Here is a 5909-nt window from a genome sequence, read left to right as displayed (position 1 = left end):
ATTTATATACTAAGGAAGTGAGCAGAGGGCAATCGCATATATGATGTGTCAACTAAGGAGATGGCATTCAATATTGTGTATATGATGTAAAAACTAAGCATTGCAATACAACATATGCATTATATGAGTAATATAACCCTGCCAAGTTTGAGCATACACCTCAGGGGGATAATAGGACTGGTCATCTGCCTCTGAATCCTCCTCTGAAGAGCTATCTGTAACCAGCAAGATATCTGCTTCAGCAGGTAGCATTGTCTGCTCTGAAGACCTTGTTTTCACTCCAGATTTCTCCATCACCAATTCAAATGGCTGATGCACAGGAAGAGCAGTTGAATATACAAACATTGTCGACAAAAGCAATGAGAAATACAAAAAAGGACGGCATGATATAATTCACATATATGACGCTTGCCTAAACAGCATGGCATTGCATAATTCACATACATAATGCCTTGCAACAAGATAACATTGCATAATTCACATATATAATGTCTTGCAACAAGATGGCATTGCATAATTCACATATATGGTAATTAGACACTAAACAGGTGGCATTCACACAAAGCATGTCTAAACTAAGCAAATGACATAGCAATGCAAGATACCATACGCACGATATGAGCAACATAACCCTGCCAAGTTAGGGCATGCACCTCGGGGGGGGGAATATGACTGGTCATCTGTCTCTGAATCCTCCTCTGAGGAGCTATCGGTAACCAGCAAGACATGCGCTTCGTCAGATAGCATTGTCTGCTCTGAAGACCTTGTTTCCACTCCAGATTTTTCCATGACCGTGCCGAATGGCTGATGCACAGGAAGAGTAATTGAATGTACTAAAATTGTTGACAAATTTAACACGTAATAAAAAAATGATGGCATGATATAATTCACATATAAGATGACTGGCTAACCAGGGTGGCATTGCAAAATTCACATATATGATGCCTGGCTAGACAAGATGGCATTGCATGATTCACATATACGATAAAGAAACTAAACAGATGGCATTGACACAAAGCATGTCTAAACTAAGCAGATGACATCTTTAATGTATACAGTAAGCAATGCAAGGCACCATATGCATGATATTACCAACATCAGCATGCCAAGTTAGAGCGAAGACCTCATGGGGTAAATAGGAGTGGTCTTCTCCTTCTGAATCCCCCTCAGAACAGTTATCTTCCTCTTGATTACGATCCGAAATGGGTGGAGGGGGGCTGCCTTTGCGCCCACCATGGAACGACGTCTGCATGAAATTTTATTGCCACGCAAGGCTCGTCTCTTTTGCTCTACATGATCAGTTCCATTGTGTACAATAACTGGCATGCATAGGAATAAAACATAGTGAGATTATGTAAGGAGTGCATGCACAAATCCAGAGTGATGGTAGCAAACTGTGGATAGACCCAAAACCAATGATAGCAGGCAGATAATAGCTTTAGTTAAAAAATACAGATAATGGCTCCTTTAATGTTTGTTTGCACCCAACATGAAACTCATAGTAGACACCGGAGATTAACCAGATAGTAGACAGATAGTACTGATTGCTGCCCCAATATGTACCCCACAACCATTTAAAAACTCAAGTTTCAGCATTAGTTTGGACCTGACTCAGAGTCTAATAGGTGAACACGACGATAATGTAGCATGTCATCATATTAAGCGACGCATAACGTAAGCAGACACGGAAGAGTGCGACCTCTCTTGCGGACCCGTGTAGTCCTCAAGGTCATCTGCTCAGTTGATGATGGTAATGCAGTTGTCGTGGCTGCCGGCGGCGGGGAAGAAGATCTGAGGCGGCGAAAGACAGTCTGGAGAGCGGATCCCTGCTGTGGTGAACCCTTCCGTCGTTGGAGCAGCTGAGCTGGGGTGGAACACAGCGCCGCAGGAGCAGGACAAACCACACAAGGTTTTCTTTGACACATATCTGTAACAGAAGTAATTGAGTAAGGGCTTGTTTGAATTTGAGGATTCTAACAATGCAGGGATAGGAAATAGACAGGAATAGGATAGGAATGCACGTGCAAAACAGAGAATTTAAAAACACAGGATTTCTGCCAATCTGGGTGTTTGATTCACAACAATTGGAAGATCACAGGATGCAAAAAAGCATGGTGAGATTAAGTCAAACCACAAGAAAATGTACGGTTATAATGCTATTATGCTACTATCTCTTAGTCTTGTGCTTGATGAATAGGAATATGAAAAGGAGGAGAAGTGGAAATTAGAATTCCTACGGTTTTTCTTTCAAGGAGACACTAAAGGAACAAATCCTACAGTTTTCCTTTGCTCCATTCCTTTGCACCAAATTCATGAAAAGTAGTACCATAGGAAACTTTCCAATTCCGATGTTTTTCATTCACTTTTCCTTTCAAGCACTGGCGATTCTAGTAGGCAGGCTTGAGCAAGGAAAATCCTACACTAAAAAAATGTTTTTGTGCTACTTCTATTACTTTGGACCCAGGCCACTGCCATACTAGCTCAACTCCCAGGCCCATCGACAAATGCACAGCTCAAACGCGCAGAGATAAATAATGATGGCGTTCAAGAGAGTCCATCACGGATAGCTAAGTTGCCTGGTACCTCACTGCTTGTCATATAGTAGGATAAAATAATCGTATTTCCCGTTACTACGAGTGCTCAGTGGACAATATATATAACATGTAGAGTAAAAAAGAGATGCAACAAGTGTACAACCTCTTTGGCGAAGCCATGTCGATCTCAGCGTGATTGGGTTGGCCGGTGAGGATGCTCCGGCTGACTTGGCTGTCGGAGGAGGGGAAGAAGATCTTAGGCGTCTGGAGATGGAGCCCGAGGTACTGCTCCGCTGTGATGGAGGGTTTCGTCGTTGGAGCAGCTCCGGTGAGTTGTACGACGCCGAGGCTGAAGCAGGACAAGAGAGACAACGAACAACGTTAACCTGAGTGGAATTCTAATAGCATCTCCAATACATGACGTAAAATACATAACCACAAAGTTCTAGGTGTAAAATACATCAGCCGCTCATCTCTGAAGTTAACTGTCGAAAATGAACTTAACTATCGAAACTGAACTTAACTGTCGAAACTGAACCTAACTATCAAACTGAATTTTGCTGTCGAAACTGAATTTTGCTGTCGAAACTGAACGCACTAGAAAGGTGAGGCTACACGTCGGTCGACTGACTTTTTCATCTCTGGTCAGCCGATTTTGCAGCCGTTGGATACGAAATCAAGGGCCTGCGGTTCATCTTCAACCTCCACCCCCCTAAGCCGCCAGCCACCACCGACCAAACAGCAGCCCCCCGCCGCCCGCGGCCGGTGGTGCGCCGCCCCGCCCGCCCCGAAAACACTCCCCACCGCCGGTCCGCCGCCGCCCCGGCCATCCCTCTAGGCCCCCCCCCCCGGTGCCGAGCTTTTTCTCCGGCGATCCCCACGCCACCGCCCCGCTAACGCCCCACCACCGTCGGCGACCACCGCCCCCATCCTGAACCCTAAGATAGATAGTGGGGTAACTCTCCGGCGAGCCCCCCTCCCCACTGCGGCTGGTTCTTCCTTCACCCCGGCGAGCCCACCCCTTGAAAATCGACTGACCCAAAAGTCGATTCAGTCGAGTGAAGTGTAGCCAAATCGGAGCAGCATCGCAAGCAAGAGAAAGATCGAGAGCAGCAGCGCGAGCAAGAGCAATAGCAAGAGCAGACCAGGCAGGGGACCGAGAGCAAGAGCAGAGCAGCAGCGCGAGCGAGAGCTAAAGCAGCACCAGCTCCTACTGATGTGGACGTCGCCGCCGAGGGAGCGACGCCATGGAGGAAGTGGCCGGCGACGCCGCCGTGGATGGAGCCGTGCCATGTCGGCTCGGGACCGAGCGCCGGCAGCACCGTGAGATCGAATCAAGAAGAAAATGCGGCGATTAGTGTACAACCTCTTTGGTGGTGCTGATTAGGCCGCAGCTTCATACGAGGAAATGGTGATGATGATGCTCTTCCGGTGGTGCAGGTGAAGACGGCGGTGTGGGAATGGAGGTGGCGCGAAAGACGAGGGGAACGTCAGGGCAGCTCCTTGGAGGTGGAGGACGGGGTGGCTGAACCGGCGGGATGATGAGATCGACGACGGATCCTCATCCAGTACGGTGGATGAGGGATGTCGAGGTGTTGCTGTGGACGACGTCACCGGGGAAGAGGCTCCGGCTGGGTGGCGAATGGAGCAGGGTGTGGGGTTTCGTCGCGGTTTTTCACGGCCTCGGTGTACGAATGGGTGGGCGGATGGGATGGCAGTGGGGAACCATGGCTTAGAGACGCGCTTGTCCGAAATGTGGGGTAAGTTACGAAAGTACCCCCCACCGATTTGAGGCGGTTCTTTCAGTTCAGGGGTACCACGGGCATTTCGCGTGTCGGGATTTCACAGGAGGTGGGAGTTTTCGCGCGCGTTGTAATTTCGGAATAGCAAGGCGCGGGTTGAGATGGAGGGAGTTGTCGGAGCACAACGAGACAAAGATATATCTTTAATATTTCAGGCTAACAAGGCGCGGGTTGAAGAGGCGGGAGTTTCACAGCACGATAGACAGAGACACTAGCTTCAATTTTCGGCATAACAAGGCGCGGCTTGAAATTTCGGAAGAACAAGCTTAACGTGTACCCAAAAAAAGTCAATTTGCACCTCAACATGCACAACACACACACAAACACAATTTATACTATAGTAAGGTACACGTGCATTGCACGCATGAGATTTGGCAACCAAATTATGAATAAATACCACATTATAGCATGCAAGCTTTGAGTCATATATGCATGATGTAGATGTTCGTTTAATTCTTATAGTTCATTTCATTCAAAATCAGCTAGTTTTTATAAGAAAGCTAATCTATTTTAAGATTCATGGAATTGTGCATTGTAAGACATAAAGTAAAAAACAAATAATGGCAAATCATGTAGAAAAACATTTGGGCAATTCTGATATGGAAGATTCTAGAACAAATAAGAGGTGCTTGTGTTTTGATGTTTGTGCATTATGCTTAAGTTCAACCATGGAGTCTTCTAGATTATACATGTGCCGAAATCTGGTGGAATCTAGATGATATCCAACGGCCAATAGTGCTCAAATTTGCCATCTTTGGACCATCGGATTTGCCTCATCCAACGACCATCTTTCAAAGTTAAAGTTACCCGCACACAATATAAAATATATATAATATATATATATATAGGGGTATAGATATAGATATGTGATGCGAAAGCCGCCCATCATCTCCAATTAGAATAGTGTGTCCATGCACGGATGCGACGTGGGCAAATGATGTCTGCCATCGGTATCTCAAATTCAAATCAGTCTGACCTTGTTCAATGTGTATACATTACAACATGCTCGTTTCCAAACCACACCGCGCAGATCTCCGTTATATTCATGCATGCATGGGTTTCAAACATCAGGATCTCTTATTCAAATATTTGAATTCAACTTTACATTGATTATGACCTCACCTATTCTTTTACACCCACACAGTAGTCTTCTCTTTATAATTGTACCACTAACTTTCTCTCGTGCATGCATGCACACACACTACCAGTCGGCATTATCTATCGCACGCATGCAATCTTTTTCTTCAGGTCGGTCTCCCATGAAGGCACACACCCACACACATCCCCCTCTCCATCATACCGGGCATTCTTTATCTCTCACGCGTGCATGCGCAACGATCGATGTTCCTCTATGTATGTGTGTATATAGCTAGGTCTTTCATAGTTTTCCACACAAACCGATCAATCGATATATCCAGTGAGGTCTCACCCTCTTTCCCACGTCCACATCGATCAATCTATACCTCTCTATATAGGATTAACATAAATAGCTAATACACCCACATTAATTATATATCCAACGTCCCCCTCTCATCATCCATGCCTTCCGCTTCATCTCTCAGACGCGTGCACA

This window comes from Triticum aestivum, chromosome 6B (genome assembly GCF_018294505.1).
Source record: "Triticum aestivum cultivar Chinese Spring chromosome 6B, IWGSC CS RefSeq v2.1, whole genome shotgun sequence".
In the NCBI taxonomy this organism is placed as follows: domain Eukaryota; kingdom Viridiplantae; phylum Streptophyta; class Magnoliopsida; order Poales; family Poaceae; genus Triticum; species Triticum aestivum.
Note: the sequence above shows the minus strand (reverse complement) of the source record.